This window comes from Plectrocnemia conspersa, unplaced genomic scaffold, assembly GCF_051122295.1.
Source record: "Plectrocnemia conspersa isolate PC_06_02 unplaced genomic scaffold, ASM5112229v1 ptg000013l, whole genome shotgun sequence".
Taxonomy (NCBI): Eukaryota; Metazoa; Arthropoda; class Insecta; order Trichoptera; family Polycentropodidae; genus Plectrocnemia; species Plectrocnemia conspersa.
In genome coordinates, this window is record NW_028277177.1 from 29790966 (window position 1) to 29808657 (window position 17692).

The following is a 17692-nucleotide window of genomic DNA, read 5'->3' on the forward strand; positions in this document are numbered from 1 at the left end:
GAAAGAGTTACGTTTAAGACAAATACAGTTTCGACACTTTTGTTAATCAAACTTGTCGGACCACATTTGCCACTTTTCGATCCTTCAAAATACGTTGATCTGTGGTTTCTCAGATTTATTTCGGTCATAGACACAAACATAAAAAAAAGGAATCGAGAAGATTTGTCAGACGAGAAATACATGTTACATTTAATCTTCAGTTGTGTATTTGTATTTGTATTTGTGGCATAGGAAAAGCTGCTTTAACTTTCGATTAAATGATATTTTAATATAATTTTCTTTAGTAAAAATCTTGACAAGAAATATGTTCCGGCACCATTTTTGTTAAAAAAGGCCCTAGTAGGATGAATAATAAAAACAATAATTATGAAATATATTAAAAAAAAAGTATTTTTGTAAGAAAAAAATTTTAGATGCCTTGAAATAATTTATATATCTTAATAAAGATCTACAAATCCATTATTTTATAATATTTTCGTAGAAGGTTATTGTGTAACTGCTGTTATATAATATAGTAAATCGCTTACGATCTGATGACAGATAATGGCACCCTAAGAAGCTATAAATATAATATATATTTTTTAATATTATTAATACCATGTGAGTTAAATAATTCTATGCCTATTATTATTTAATTTTAAAGGGCTATTTATCATTTATTATTGAAAAATAGCGCTTGATTGAAAACCACACAAATTGTTTATATACAATTACATAAAAGATCATATAAAATAATATTACTTTTGTATTGTATACAAAACGCGAAACAATACAATGTATAATTGAATAACCCAAACTATGAACAAGCTTTGGAAGTAATGATTAATTTTCGGTGTAAACGTTTATTCAATCTCGTAATAAAACACCATTATACAACGCAAATAAAATAAAGTAATACCATTTGAGTTCTTTGTTTTTCGCGGAACATTTAATTCGAATCCAAAGTTCAACCGAAAACAATCAGTGGTATGATGTCATCATTCGTTGACGTCATTTTGCCGATAATTTTGCATCGGAAGTAGATCAAACTCATATTATATCGCGTTTCATTATCATATTATTCGATGCACAAAATCAAAAGAGAAACAATCTCACGTAGTTAAATTATAAAAGGCATGAAACACTATCGGCTTTGTGTGTTATAAATATTGTATATAACACGTACTGATGTCTATAATTTAGTCATAATATAACAGAAGCATTTATGTGTTATTAAGATGATGAATAATAGCTAATGTTTCTAAATGTATTCGAATACATAATTACTAAATATCTTGTTTTAAAAAATATTACGTTAATATTATTAGGTATAGTGTTTCTTTAGAAAAAAATAATTTAATAAATATTGATATTATACGTACTTGAATATGTTTATCTTATGACTATATAAGAAATACATTCTATCAAGTTTGCATTAGCTATTGTATATGAAATACATTGTATCAATTTTGTTTTGATGTAAAAGTTTAGTATTCTTTCATAATAAAACATCTATTTGATTGCATAGCAGAATTAATTAGCATTATCATTTTCTTTTTGGGAAAATTTTTGTTGCATGTGAAGCGTAAGTCGCAAGCTGTTTGCACTCAATTAATATTCTTGCGGAAGAAGCTAAGAGAAGCGAGCGAAATTGAAGCAGTAGTAAAAAAGCAATTAAGTTAAAAACTGACAAAAATAAAGTTGCAACAAAAAAGTCTCGTGTAAACACTCTGAAAGACAGTACATAGTACCATTTTTAATTTCCTCGACGAAACGACTATACAAATACACAAGACAGTGCAAATACCTGATCAAACACATCCGGTAGCAGATAAGATGAGAATCTTTTTTCTATAGATCCGAAAACAGTAGAGTTTTTATTGTTAAGAAAAAATGAAACGAATCCAGTATACCATATAAAATGATCAATATACCAGATAAAATATATTTAATAACTTATTAAATCTTAATCAATAAGAAAGCTATAGTTATATTAGAACATGTGTTTTTTATTTTTTTAAATTAAATTATTTATTATTTCGTAAAATTTTCCTCAAAAACACTTAAAGATAATGTTCATTATTTTAAATGCGATTTAATAAAAAAAATATATTTCACTAAAAAGATTATTTGACTACACAAAATTTCGTGGTTATTTTGACAGACTTTCTATTTATATATTAGATATTAGATTACACCTATAAAATTAAATTTATTATGATTATAAAATAAATTGCAATATACATTCAATTTTTATCACATAGACGTTTACTAAAAATTTTTTTATGGTCGCGTCACAGTTAAATTTAACCACAACTTTCGCTCTGATACTTCTGCACTTTTTGCAAAATTCCTGTCATACTACACACACGTGTAATTAATCGGTAAACACTTAGAATGACGTGAGATGTAGGTTCGGTCGTTAAAAAGGCCAATCTTCTCAGAAGTCATTCGATCGCAGCGAACGTTCAATATTTGCGTTGGCGAAAAGCACAACAATAATTTTCTACGGCATCGAAAACTGCTGCTGTTTGCTTATCGTTTGAAATATTTATTTGATGTGCAGTAAAAACAAACACTTGATAAAATTTATACGAGCTACGGCCATTTGAAAAGTGCAATTTGCGTTATTAAACATTTATTATTAAGGAGCGCGTTTTGACTGTGTGGCCCAGTTTGTTTATCGGCAATAAATTGTTGGCGTAGCTAAATAAGTACATGCGATACTTTTATGTAAAGAAATGTTATATTGAAATTTTTAATTTGATTTATAGCAAATTGTGTTATATGCCCAAATCATTAATATGCCCAAAACATGTTTTCTTAATTTTTGCAATAATATTTTTTATCCGTAACTAATAGATACATATAATTTTGGTAATTTACATTGAAAACTAAAATATTTGTTAAGAAAATTCATTTAAAAACTTTACTAAAAATTTAATTAACAAAAATGGAAAAAATTTGTGCTGAGCAGCTATTTAGTTTTAATAAAAAAATACTGTTATAATACAGTTTAATACAATACAACATTTTGTTCCAAGTCGGAGAATTTTTTTTATCAAGCTTAAAATGTGATAAAACCATTTGATTACTAAAAATTACTTGAATATTCTAGCGAAAATTTAAGCGAATGTACCGCTGCGCGGTTTCAATGAAGGGTAAAATATAATATAAAAATGCAAAAGCAATAAATGAGAAGAAATTTTATAATCTCAGTTATTTAGAGAAAAATGCAATTTAAACTGCGCTGTTATTGTGCCAAATAAATATACTCTTTTAGAGAAACAAATAAAAAAAACAGCCATAAAGTAAAAATGGTTTGAGTGGAAAAAACATACATTTTCAACTGCGTTGTTATAATAAAAAAAAACATCAATTGTGTTAATGAGACATTTGCAGATCAAATGTTATTCCTGTAGAGTAAAAATTAAAACAAAAATTAGGTAAAATTTCCTTTTTTAACCCTTATCGTCGTACATGTACGGCGGTCGATCTTTCATTGCTTTGTGGTTCACCAGATAGTTAAATATTTACATATATAACTGAAGAATTAATAAATAAAACATATTTTATACTAAATTATTTCTATAGAAAATAATACCAATTAATTAGAGAGTACGAATAAATAAAAATAGCAAAAAATATTTTATATTAATTTTATAAAAAATACTAAGAGCACCTGAATTGATATAAAAAAATCCACAAAAGTTAAATAATATATAAAAAACTAAAATTAATAATAAAATAAAATATTAAAACATACTTATACAAAAAAGTAGTTAAATAAATCAAAGAAAAAACGTTGAGAATCACCGATTTTTTTCTATAATTTACAATAAATGCTATATAAAATAATAATAAATAAATAACACCAGTAGTAAATATAATTAAAACTCCCTGGCATATACTAACAAATTTACAAATGTATATAAATTAACTCGCTACTCAAATGGTTAAGAAAAGAAAAGAACATTTTCTAACTGCGCTGTCATGAAAAATAAACGGTAAATTGTGTTAAATAAACATGTGCAGAAACAGTGTTACATTTTTTGAGTAAAATATAAAAAAGTGTCTTTATTTTATTATCTTTATTGCCATTCAATAAAAGCGAAAGCTTTTGAGGAAAAACATAAATTTTGTATTAATTAAACATAAGCAAAAAAGTGTAACTATTTATAAGTAATATATTAAAATCTGTATTTTATTATTTTACTTAAGCGAAAAGAAGTAAAATATCAGTTTATAATAAAAACATTTTTTAAATTTCACTGTTATATAAACATATACAGAAAAAATATTACTCGTTTTTAATTACTAAAAAAGTAAAAATTTATTATCTTGTGAAATGGCGGTTTCTTAAAAAAACTGTGCTATTATAATAATATAACCACAAATTGTGTCAATTAAACAAACACTACATAAAAAAATGTTACTTTTTGAGTAACGATTAAATATTCTCAATTTTTTATTATCCTTTTAAAGCGAAAAATCAAAAAAATTAGTAAATTTGCAATTTCTAAAGAAAAAGAACATATTTTTTTAACTTTGTTGTTATAAAAATATACCGCACACCATATTAAGAAAAAATAAAATAGCAGTTTCTTAAACTAAATTAACGTTATAATAAGATAGTAGTATGATTTTTTTACTTATTACCCAAACAAATAAATATTTTTTTGCGTATTTCTTATTATAAAAGTTATGGTTATTTTTACCTCAGAAACTGCATTTTTACTTAGTTTTTGCTATAATAATATAATAAAAAAAAAGCTTTTCCATTTATTACACAAGAAAAGTAATATTTATAAAACAATTTAAACGACATTTTTGTTGAAGGTTTAAAAAAGTATTAGAAATGGGGTAAAATTTAATTTTCTATTATAATTTTTAATACTATAGTTCTCAAAGCAATGCCATAGAATTTACAAACGTGTAATTATATAGAATCGCACAGTGAATTATACTTTGAATAATAAACGATCGACTTCTAAGTTCGGCAAATCACTTTCCGTAAAACTTTTCTGAAAACATAATCACAGGCTGATAAATATTGTTCTAAAACAGCGTTTGCACAAGAATACTTAATGATACCTATTAGAAATGAGCAATTCAAGCTATTTTAAATGATTAAATATACATTTTTCATTTTAAGACAAATTATATTTGTATTTAAATATTTTATTAGTATTCTTTATATTCAATTATATTATTATATATATTTAAAAATATGTCATACTAAAATACTAAGCTTTGAACAAAAATATAATGCATTTACGACCTACATTGTTTGATTTTAATCTATGATAAAAGTATGCATCATATTATCAATTCATGTTTCTCTACACACGTGTATGTAAAAACTGCTACAGTCCATTAAGGTCTAAGTGGCGAATTTTAGCAATCAAGAGGCCACAAAGTCATATTTTTTTACATTCACTTCCAATTCCGCATACAATTCATATGAACATTAACGCAATCGATGGTTTTGCTTTCGACATGGCGTGGGCGTTTCGCCACGTGTTTACGAATGCGCATTTCTGTGCTTTTAGCGTCGTTTCAGGCATGGAAACGAAAAAATAGTAATTATTTCGAAACTGTTATCTGCATATCGAATGTGCGCCAGAACAAAGAAAATCGATCGAATCACGTGTTAGCGTGCGATCAAAAAATAACGTGAAATGTTATTTAGTGCAAAAAATATTAAACACTAAAGGCTCCGTGAATTTTTTATTTTATGTTTTAGTCGCAGAAAATATAATGATTATACCGTAGCTGGCAATAATTTATTCATGGCCATAAAGCGAAAATGCACTCGTTTTCGATTGACATCGATAAACGCTTCTAATATTAATATGCATCGCGCATGCATGGGTCCAAAAAACTTATATGGCCAGGTAGTAACATGGTTATGCTATAAAGAAAATAAAATAATAATTTTATTGTGAAGATATTAAAAAGATTACATGGAATATGCATTACATTTTTATTTTTATTTAAACGTTGAAAATCTGTTGTATTAAATTTTTAGGTTCACACACAGAAAACTAGACGAACCTGTGTGTACAAATTATGTCAAACTCATTAACCAAAGCTTATATCGTTAAACTAAAAAATGCAGTTCAAAGGAATAACATACCCAGTGTCGATTAAAACTACGAAGTCACTTTTGATTAGATTATATCAGTAATAATGAACACGCATTATACTACATATACTGATGACAACTTTGCACAAAGGTAAAATTTATACTATCGGTTTAAAGACAGTAATTATGTTATTTTAAAAATCGATTATTTTGTAAAATCATCGTGATTTGAATAAGTTGTAAATAAAAATACACACGCGTTGATATTTACTATTATTGTTATCTAAACTTAATGCATATTAAAGGAATGGAAATTTAATTTAAAATAAAGCCATAAATGTCAACAATTCTTGTTAAGATCTGTAATTTTTTAAAGGACTTTAAAAGTAGGTCAAAAATTTCAAAACAAATATAAATAACACATTTTGAGTTATGCAGAAAAATACACGTGAAAGAGTTAAACTTTTTCTAAAGATTAAAAATACATATAGAGGCTAGGTTAAGCTTTTAGTTCTGCTACTCCTTACGTTGGAGCAAGGACGGTCACTCGCGCTCTCGCAAGCGTTATAACGCTATTGGCATGGTAAGAGCTGAAAATTAATTTTATACTCAATTCTATGTAAATGTAACAATATTTTATATAAATATTATTTAACTAATTTATGGAAGCAAAACTTACATGGATATTTGTATTATATACACATTTTTTAAATTATTAAAAATATATATAAAAAAAACATGATACAACTAGATATTATAACACCACAATAACAAAAATAATTCTTTCATTCTTTAACCCTTTTGTTGCTAAACATTTTGCATTTAACATTTCATCTTACAGCAAATACCAAAGTGCAGATCATTACAAATGTATTTAATTCTTTTTTTAATTAAGGCGTTATATTCAGTATTTTTTATAACAAAATAGCTTTAGAAAATAAATTATATTTAGGCTCAAATTTTTCAGTAATTTAAAAAAAATGGTGTAAAAATCTAATGTAGTTATTTATATAAATGGTTATTTATATAAATAACTATATTTCCACTTGATGTGCAATAGATTTAAATTCGCACAAATTTATTGGTTGCTTATGTCAAAAACATAGTTCAACAAAAATAGTTTCTTGGTTATTATTACGGGAATTATTAAATCTTATTGCTGATAAAAAAAATATGTTTTAGGAGGAATAATTTTATTTAAATTAAATTTGTCAAATTCATTGTTATTATTTAGAAACATTTTGGTCGACAAGAAATTAAAATTTAAGAAAAAAAATGCGATTTCGTTTAAATAATAAAAATAAATTACTATTTTTGCACTTAGGTTATTTTTTCTCTAAAGGTGCAGTATATAAATTTTAATCATCAACCATTCTCTAAATATTTATAAAAAAAATGGGATAGATTGTTAGTTAAGATTGAACGATTTAAAAGATTAATAAAAAAATAGTAATAATTTTATATTTTATCAATTTAAAAAAAATAGTATGAACCAAATTATTCTATGTAGCTTAAAATTTTAACCCATTTACCAAGATTTTATTGTCATATATGATATTTTTGATTAAAAATGACTCTTGCCCTCGCTATGCAAGCTTGTCGAACGTTTCAAGGATGCATAGTAGTTGCCCATTGTGCCAAATTGCAGCAAGATGTGCCCTTCGTCCCTTTCTCTCGCCCTCTCACTCGAAATTATTACAGCGGTGCATTCGTGTATTCCCCGTCACCTAGGAGTGCAATGGAGTGCACTTTGCATCTTACACCGTTGCATATTTTCGTCAGCCCTGTACTACTGCTGCAATAATTAACCCTCGACCGAGCGAGCGACTAACCCCCTAAACGTCTGCCTTTAATTGCGCGTCTCGAGTGCTAGGCGCTAATTACCCAAAAATATATTTTTTTAATAATAAAAAAATAATCACACATACGCATCGAGTCATTTAGTATTTAGTGAAAAATAATTTGATTCGGACGTCGTGCTGTACACTCGGCCGAGTCATACATTTTTAATTACTTAATTGCTATTAAATATTGAAACAACTTGTGAGTGAAAATTAACCGCATCCAATTTTGAACTGATTGAATTGTTTGAAATAACTTTCGATTTCACTGCAATAATTTGTTATAACTAAAGTCAAATAATATTTAACAAGGTAAATTTAACTAAAAATAATATGTAAAATAAAGATCCTGTATATTTTAATTAGGTATTTGAAGGTAACTTAAATTTAAAATTAAAATAACATCGATAAAATAATTTCGTAATAAATTAATATTTTTTTGACATTTCTTATCAATATCTAGATTATTTTTAATTTTAACCTAATTATCATTTGAGTATAAATTATAGTTAGACAAGTTGTAACTCAATAAATATCTATTTTGTTGGTTTGCTTATATTAAAAACAATAAAAAAATTATTTACTATATATATAAAATAGTTATGCTTCAATATAATTTAAAAACATATTTTACTTGTGCAATATCTGTCATTATCTCATAAAAGCTATAGTACTAAGAAATTCAATTGCATCTAATAAGACCCGAGTGCGCATTTAAAAGTAGCTCAATAATTTTCTTTCCAAAATTTTACAATTGCTAGGTATTATTATTTAAACCTAAAAAGCGTTTTAAAATAAACAAAAATTGTACAATCAAAATCTATCCTTAAGATTTTTGACTTATCAAATGGTTGAAAACAATTATTTTCCAGATTATTTCTAGCCTAACCTATCATCAAATCGATTGGTACTAAGAAGGTTAATTTAACCTTATAAAACCCGTCACAATTCAAAAGTAGTCAAATATGTTTCTATTTAATATTTATAATATAATTATAATCTAATTTTTTTATTGCTTAAATATTTTTATATAATATTGTATAAATATAAAGTCCTTAAAAAATTATTAGAGAAAATTAGTTTTTTAGCTCATTCAGAGATTTTGTCTTATTAATATATATTTTTTGAAGGAAATGATGTGTTTTTTGGATTTATATCATTATATTATGAGTCTTTAACAATATTTCTCGATAAAAAATATAAATAATGTTTTGTTGTATTTTTAACATATCCATTGAAAATTCAAAGAAGCAATTCCACAATTAGGTGCAATTGATCCTTTTACTTACTAATAATATGACACAAAAATATTTAAAAAAATGTTTTAAAATCATTTCTTATAACAATATTATATTTATAAGACAACATCTCTGAACGATGTAAAAAAACTAAATTTCTCTAATATATTTTTAAAGACCTAAGTAGGCATTTAAAAGTAGCCCAATAATTTACCATATTTGATAATTTCTAGGTCTTTTTATGTAAAATTGTTCAAACTAAAAAAGCGTTTTAAAATAAATAAAAATTTACCATCAAAATCTATTCTTAAGATTTATTTATTTTTCAAATAGTTAAACACCGAGGTATTTTGAGCCTACCTATCGTAAAAGCAAAGGGTACTAAGAGTGTTAATTTGACCTAGTAAAACCAGAGTAATAATTTAAAAGTAGTCAAATAATTTTTCTAATATGTAATATTGCATAAATATAAATAGCGTTTTAAACTAAATAACAATTGCTTCATCAATTTCCTATGATTATTTATTTTTTAAATGCCTTAGTAATATGGATTAAGCTTAAAAAAATATAAATATATCTAAACCTATCCATTGAAAATTTCTAAAGGTACTAAAAAGTAAATTTAACTTAACAAAACCAAAGTGTGCATTTATTATAAAAGTATCCTTATATTTTTTTTCCTAAAATTTGTAATTTTTATATGATATTGTGTTGACTTAAAAAGCGCTATAAAATAAAAAGCATCTGTTTTGAGAGGTTTAAATTAATCAAATAGGTAATCCTAATATTTAGTTTATTATTAATAATGTTTTAAAATAAAAAAAATAAATATCGATTGTTCAATAAAAATCTGATTTTAAGATATTTTAATAATTCAAATAGTTCAGTAATGCTCTAATTTAAATTTTATTATTTATTTAAAAAAATACCTGAAACATACCTTAAAAACAATATACATATATAACTTAGTTATTGAAAATTTCAAAATCATAGTGTGTATTTGAAATAAGCATATTGTATTAATATAAAAATTGTTTTTAAACAAATAAATATTGTTTATTAACTTTTAAAATATTTTTTATTATGTAATGGTTCAAAAACATCTGAATTTTAATTTTTATATAAAGTTTATATAAAGATTAAAAAAATAATTTATTGTTTCAAAATATTTAAAAGTGTTCTAGCCTGTCTTTAAAAAATATAAAAAGTACTATAAGGATCAATTTAACCTACTAAGATTAAAGTGTGCATTTAAAAGTAGCCCAACTGGTATTTAATTGCCGAGATATTTTTAAAATATTCAATAAATCTAAAAAGCGTTTTTAAGTCAATAACAATTGTTCAAATATTTTTTATGATTGTTTATTTATCAAATGGCTTAGCAATGTTCAAATGTAAATTGTATTATTAATAAATAAGTTTAAAAAATTAGGCCACCTTAAAAAACTAATTTTTATTCAATATTGTATAAAACTAAAAAGTGTTCTCATTTATATTTTTTAATTTAATTGCTTTGCCACATTTTTTATTGCTATTATGTCTAGAAGATCAAAGTAAGTGATTATTAATTAATTACAATTCCTAACAATCTTCATACATTTTCCTAATTTCACGGATGAATATTGTGATGATCAATTAAAATCAAACTTAAAAATTTACTCACAATATCACATATACATATATACAAAAAAAAATATTCTAATACTTAGTGCAAAACAAAAAAACTATCAACTAAAATAAGGCAATTTTTAATGGATTTAATAATTGAATCTAATGACCCGTAATTGTAACCTAATGAATATCTTAGTAACATAGTTAATGTTACTTTAAGATTTTATATTTATTTCTAAGATTCCACTAGATTTCGGATTTTTTTAATTTTTGTATAATTTTAACCTAATAAGTTAAAATTGAGCATTTAGAATTTTTTTATTATTAAATAGAATGTTAATTATTGCTCTTATTTATTTAATTTAATATTCTTTTGTATAGCTGATAAAAAACAATGACTGATCATTTTAAAGTAACTTAAATGTATTTAAAGAAAATATTCTTCAATTAAATTGATCATTTTAAAGTGACTAATTTCTGAATAAGAACATATACATATCTATATTTAATCTAATAAAAGCAAGGTTAGCTTTTAAAAGTAGCCCGATTACATAACTGTATTTCACTATTTCAGAATCTAATTTAGTATTATAGATAGTTTATATAGAACATCCTCGAATCTTGCTTATATTAAACGATTTATTAACCAAAGCAAGTCTATGCACATAGCACACACATGTGTATACACGACGTTTCACATAAACGTCACGTTCCGACCAAAAAACCGAAAAAGTGAATCATCGAATTGGCTCATCCGCATATCGTGAAACCGCAGTCCGACGTCGGCTGACATTAAATAACATACACAACATATTCACAATTTGACAATCTGTTAAAAACCAAAACAATCAGTAGCGTCAAATTTTTTATGCAGATTTTATGATATTATTAAGTACTAAGTACATAATATGATGTGACACGTGTTATATGCATCTCTCCCCGATTTATTTTATATGTGCAACTATACGTACTATAGTAATAGCACATATAGTTAAACTGACGCAGCTTTTTGCCGACCTTGAACATTATAACACTGTTTAAAAAATTACCGGTTCGCAACGCGCGCTCATAGGTGCGTCCATAGGTGTCTTGTCGTGCAATAAACAGGTTTTCATTCATGCACTTGCGCGAAATGCATACAAATCATTCATTTTATGATATATTTTGTGCATTGTGATGTGATGTGTATGTATGGGTATTGAGCAACTATAAAATTGATTCGAAAAAAAGCATGGGCATGTTTTGTGAGAACATGTTCATGGTAAAAATTTGTACACGTTTCCTATTATATATTTGAAACGCGATAAAAAAAGAATACACTCTCTGTCTCTCACATTTTTGGTAAACCAAGCAAAAAATTATATACTGTAAAAAGCTCCTAATCTGATACAAATGCTCCTAACATTAAAGTTTTCCAATTTTACCTTTATCTTTTTCTCAAACTATATAGCCTTACAGTTTTTTTAAGTATAAATAAACAAATACTTAAAATCAAGTATGAATTTAGAAATCTCTAATTTATCATAAAAAATGTAAAAAAAATGTTCATATGTAATAAAATTTTAATCAATATGGCCATATTAGATACAATAACAAATATTTTAATTTATAATGAACATTAAAAATTCATGATGCAGTATTTATTATAAAAGTTTTGACGAAAATTAGGCCAAAACAAAGAAGTAGAAAATAAAATTATTTTAATTAAAGAATCGCAGTTCATTGCAAAAAAGTATTTATCCAAATATACAGATATTTTATTTTGATAAATATTGGAGTATGTGATTTTTGAAGATTGGCTATTCAGCAGAAAACAATTTGGAGTACCTATTGATATTCTACACAATGCACACTTAAATTTGTACTCTTTGTTTATTCAATACTTTTACTTTTTTGCATTTATAAGCATATTTAAAACATAATAGAATTTATTACTCTTATTAGGCAATAATTTGAAATTTCGTAACTAAATATCGATATATACATTTTAGTATCAAAAGCATAAAACAGCAACTCTTTGGATTTTTTTAATATAATTATAATAAAAAATAAATACTACTATAATACTAGTAAGAAATAAGATTTACAAAATGTACTGTATATAGAAGTAGTTTTTTAATAAAAAATCAATATTAAACTTAGTATGTTCCATAAGGAATTAAAATACCTATATTTATTAAAACCTATATAATTATATTTTATATAATAAATACCATTTAAAAATTATATTTACAGTATCATGATTTAATTTAACTGTATTTTTATAATAAAAAAACAACAATAAATACCCGATATATGTATTTTTATTAAAAGTAAAAAAAATGGTATATATTGGGTCAGTAGTTTAATTAAATGGTTATTTAATAAAAGCACTGACCCAATTTACGTTTTTATTTTAATGTTTAACGATAATATGCGTTGCTAGAATTTAAAATATTTGTACATAAACTTTTTACAATACATATGTATAATATATTACTTTTATTATTAGCCGCAATCAGAGCTTTACTAACCGTTTAAGTATCTCTAACTATTTTAGGAAATAATGAACCGTTTAAAAAAACTGATGTAACACTTACTATATTATTCAATAATATATAAGAATATTTAAGACGAATCAAGAATTTGACTTAACATTTTTTTTAATATGTTTCTTGAAAAACTAATGATACATTAATAATGCGCATTTATATTAAAGCTTGTTTAAATTGTTAAAAATTATAATTAAGCAGCGAAGGAAGTTAAAAAAATAGTAGTATTCGTTAAAAACGTTTTGATAATATTAAGGACGAACCAATAAATTTAATAGGCATTTTTAATTAAGAACTAAATATATACTAAATCTACGAAAAGCTTGCACAGACCGTTTCTGATTACAATTAAAAAAATTCTTGTGATAGTAATACAGGTCCTTTCTAAGGAAAAAGTATTTTTTTTTTAAATATTTGCTGATAATTCCAACATAGCGAGTAATACAGGTCCTTTCAAACGAAAAATTAGAAAAGTACTAATAAATTTATTAAGCATTTTTAATTATAAACTATGCTCTTATTACTATATTATTACTGACCTTTGCATTGACTGCAAATAAAATATCAAATCGATTATAAAGCTTGTCTAAATCGCATGCGATAATAATTGCGATAGAAATGTAGATTCTTCCAAACGAATAATATATGTATATTGGAAGTCGTCAAAAGTTAATTAAATAAGCATATATTAATATTACAACTGACCGTTTCTATAAAAAACTTATGTTACACATACTGTATTCTAAAAAATCTAAGTGTACCTAAACCGTTTGTAATTATGAATAAACAAAAAATGAAATAAGAAAAGTTTACAAAATATTGTGACAGTATTTTCAGTTGAAAAAGTATTAAAATGTTGATAATATTTAAGTCGAGTAAATAAATTTATTAACTATTTCTTATTATATATTTTTTAAACATATAGAGATTTCCAAAATTGTAATAAAAATAATGCTTGCTCAATCCGTATACCATTACAGTTGAGCAGAATAGGAAGTTAAATATTTCACAATATAAAGTAATAGTAATGCAGGTCCTTCTCAATGAAACAATAATAAATTAAATGATACGAAGCATTGAGAATAATATCTGGGGCGAGTCACTCAATTAACTTATTAATATGACAACTGACCATTTCTATAAAGAACTTATGTTACATTTACCGTATTATAAAAGAACAAAGCTTGGCTAAACCATTCGTTATAATAAACAAAAAATGAAATAAGAAATGCTTACAAAAGTTTTCAATTAAAAAATAATTAAATTAATGATAATATTTAGGGCGAATAAATAAATTTACTAACCATTTTTCATTATTAACTGACCGTATGTTTATATTATTTTTATTGTTAAACAACAGACGTTGCACTTACTACAGATACGAGGCATTGAGAATAATATTTGGGGCAAGTCATCAAAGTAACTCACTAACAAAGCATTTATTAATATTAAAACTGACTATAGAAAAAATATGATACATTTACTGTATTATAAAATAGTACAGCTTATCTAAACTGTTCGTGATTATAAATAAACAAAAGAGGAAGTAAGAAAAGTTTACAATAGACTGTGATAGTGAGTTCCATCCATATGAAAAAGTGTTAATGGGAAATAAATAAATTTGCTAGACATTTATATTACTGACCATTTCTTAATAAAATGAACGTTACGCTTATTATATAATTTGAAAATAGCGTTTGAGATTATAATTAAGAAGAGAGAAAGTTAAAGAAGATAATAAAATATTTCAATAGTAGCAGGTAAGGACAAATCCAATAAATACAATATTATAATAAGGCGGAAAAAGTATTTAAATCAAATTGTGAATATCAAGGACGAATATAAACAGTACTATACAAATAAACATAACCTATGAGTAAAACAAAAAAATAAAAAACTCACCTGATTTTGTATATTTTGAAAAATGTCTAAGGGCAAAAAAAGAACGAACAGAGAGGGGCGGTGTGCGTGAATGCAACGAAGGGGGACTCCCAGGCGGAGGGGGCGCCGGGGGAGGACAAGAAATTTGCACCGAAGCTCGGGGTGGGGGTAGGGTGGGGAGCCCCCTTCTCCGCCGGATCCCGCCGGCTCCTTGCGTATCACTATTCGCACACTTTTGTTAATTTTCAAATTCGCTTTAAAATCACTGTTGTACTTATTAATTATTATTAAAATAATATTTTTAAAATAAAACGGCGAAGTAAATAAAGTTGTAAAAAATTCGCCGAAAACACAAGAGTTCGCTGCCGTGCCGTACCTCAGGGGCGTCCCGGTCTCGGCATGTCTCGGCGTCGGGCTTCGCTGTTGCGTTGCGTGTGCGCGTCCGCCCGGCCGATGTGCAGCGGCGCCACTGGCGCTGCATCGTCTCGGCGCCAACCTTTGGCTCGCGAGCCCCGAGCGCGGCCGACTGCACCTGCACGAGGACCGAACGCCAACGCCGACGCCGAACACACCCCCGAAACACTACTTGCAGCGCACTTATTTTCTCAGCGCGCAGATTACTCTATTTCATATTTTCAATTAACGTTAAATTAAAATATTAAAAAATCGACCACTGACTGGCAAAGATTAAATGACGTCCCTGCGTTCACGATCAGTCAAAATTTATTAAAATTATCTGAATTTATTCAAATATTAATTTGGCGATTATGAAGCATATTTTAGATTAGTAATTTTATTACTATCTTATCTCCATTATTTTTAATAACATGCTCATTACATACAGTGATAAAAGAAAATACAAATAGCATATGAAATTCGTATTTTTTTATTACATCTTGTATGCTTGCTGCGTGTGGAGTAACACTAGTAGCACTATTAAATTAAAAATAAATATTTAATTTCAAAAATAAAACCGTAATATTAATACAACGCGTATTTTTATTAATAAATATTGCCATGAATATTTTAAACTGTTTGCAATCCGAAAGTAAAACCTAAGAATCTTGAAACTTTGTTTCTTTTATTAACTTAAATCATGTTTTTGATTAACAGAGGTGAAAAATCACGTCAAAAGCAATAAAATCATGTAAACACATTTATTATAAAAACGTATCTCATATCCTTCCCACGAGGGTCAAGGTCACATTCAACAAGAAAACAAACTCGACTTTTCTCCGAAGGGAGAAGTTCAAAAGTGCCATGAGTCCCGATCGCGTCCCATATTCTTTACAGTTGCGGTCAGAAAATTAGCACACAAAAACTCTCAGCTTGTCAAACATAAAAATGTTTTCAGCCATAACTACGAGGATCTGGAATAATTTATATGTATATGAAATGTTACTATTTCCAATCATCAGATAAAACTGACATAATGTTTTAATTTATAATAAATAATTAAATAAATAAAAAAGATTTCAGCAGATATTTTTTTTAACGTGCACAGCACAGCGATGATGAAGAACAAGATACACGTCTGAAGGTGTGATGACAGTAATATACAAATTGTATATAAATAAGTATAAAAAATAAAAGACACATACAAATATAGACTACTTTTTAGTAAAAAGTATTAAAATACAAATACATATACGATAGATAACAGCAAAGAAGAGTTCGCTTCACTGAGATATAAGAGAATGTGCTATAATCGAGAACGCTGCAAAGTAACATATGACGCGCTCCGCATAACAAATCCGAGCATCTTGAACGTCTTTCTTAAGCTTTAATGACATGCATATTCAGTTGTAACCTGACTGCCATACGCCTAATGTCAATCAGACATAATGAATATTTACAAGTAAGTATTTACCACCAGACTTTTTAATCTGGAAATCGGTGATTTAAATAATTAGCATGTATAACATAAATTATAATCAATAGATGTTATTATACAGCTGAGACAGATTTTTAATAATGGCGTATTTTTTATAAATAAAAATTTGAATCTGCTGCAGTGGCTCGAACCTGAGGCCTCTGGATTACTAGTTTGATACCTTATGAACTACTAGTCCTCAATGATAGTATTTATAATTAAAACTCATGGAAAAGAGATTTAAAAAATTTAGCTATGTATGTAATTTTTATTATATAAAATAAGGCAAATCCGCATTCGTTTGAATGCTCAGGTCATCATTATATAATACACATTAAAAAGTTGCATTCAATAAAAACCTAAATTGGATCACTGCGGTACACCACAATAAGTAAATTACTAATCAGAGCGACAAGTACAATAATTCCTAGAAAAAGGTTACAAGATTGACTGAGAAACAGAAGTTGCTTTATTATTTTTTTAGATTCGCGTTCGATATAACTATAGTATATATAATCACATTAAAGCAAAGTACTCATTATTGTTAGATAAGATACAAAACACATATTTTTTATTGTATTCTCGATTAAGCCCGTATTGAATAAAAGCTGGTGGGTGGTGTCAACAATCAGCTACGAGCTAGAGAGTCG

General features: G+C 26.1%; 1 protein-coding gene across 3 annotated transcripts in view; it reads right to left on the reverse strand.

Annotated features, from left to right (window-relative positions):
- The window catches only part of Eip93F (Ecdysone-induced protein 93F), a 133320-nt gene that overhangs the window by 51465 nt on the left and 64163 nt on the right, over positions 1–17692 (reverse strand). Inside the window, exon 1 of one of the 3 annotated variants that reach the window (XM_088201435.1) lies at positions 15546–15640. The exons of 1 other annotated variant lie outside the window; for it this stretch is intronic. The gene's annotated coding sequence lies outside the window, so the exon portion shown is untranslated. Of the gene's footprint in view, positions 1–15190; positions 15641–17692 lie in introns of those variants that run through there. One more of the 3 variants, XM_088201436.1, reaches the window with a different exon arrangement.